The following is a 982-nucleotide window of genomic DNA, read 5'->3' as shown; positions in this document are numbered from 1 at the left end:
TGTCGCGCAGCGAGATCCTGCGATCAGGCCGGGTGTCCAGCTCGAGCCTGACACATGCCGATGACGCCGGCCATGAGCCCGCAGTTCAAGCTGCTGGTGTTCTTCGTGCTGGACTCGGGCGAGGTGGTGAGCGACGCGGTCGTCCTCAAGGTGGAGCAGTGCTTCAACAACCAGGTGCGACGCGTGCTGATGAGGTTCACTAAAAACGAGCGAAATATGAGATGCAGTAATTGTGTCGAAGACTGGCATATTCCAACACTCCGGTCTTCTGAAAGGGTTGAGCAAAGGCTTATAACTTGCATAACTTTAATGCCACCACCTGCAGGTCGAAGCTTGAGTAGTTCCAAATGTCTACAGATGAGATGAACTCAAGTCTTGTAAACGACAGTTATGGTGGGTGACATGTGCGTCTCGTCATGGTGTCCCACACGTCCATGCGACCTGTGCTTCGGTCATCAAGATGTCCTTGGATCCAGCCCGGGAAAGGCACGTGATAGCCCAAATTTCACCTTAAGTCACGAACAATGTGACTGTAAAAGTTTCGATAAAACGCCATCGATCACTTTTGCCGTTGTTGGAGGTTGTTCTTGGGTTCATTGTTTATTTATTTCGATGCATTACTTAGTCGACAGCCTTCAACGCTTCTAGTGGAGAACCAATGAAACTAAAGTGCGGACCGCGGAGGGAGTTGAACCCGGGCATCTCTATTCAAAGCCACCGTGTGGTCTATACGGCCACTTACATCCTGCTGTTGTCAGGTGGATGTCAGCTGGGATAAGGAGACGGCCCGGCCCGGGGAGTCCGCCTCCTTCACTGTCAGCGCCTCGCCAAACTCCGTGTGTGGCGTCAGTGAGTACCCCTCCCGCGTGCCACGTGTTGTCGTGCTGGTCGTGTCGGTCAGCCGACCTCTCGCCCAGTATCAGCTGTGTCAGGCGTGCACGAGGCAGAATGTCCGCAGGTCCTGCTTGGCGGGCAGCCAGCT

Source organism: Pollicipes pollicipes, unplaced genomic scaffold, assembly GCF_011947565.3.
Source record: "Pollicipes pollicipes isolate AB1234 unplaced genomic scaffold, Ppol_2.1 Scaffold_6052;HRSCAF=7182_pilon_pilon_pilon, whole genome shotgun sequence".
In the NCBI taxonomy this organism is placed as follows: Eukaryota; Metazoa; Arthropoda; class Thecostraca; order Pollicipedomorpha; family Pollicipedidae; genus Pollicipes; species Pollicipes pollicipes.
This window is presented reverse-complemented; position numbering follows the sequence as displayed.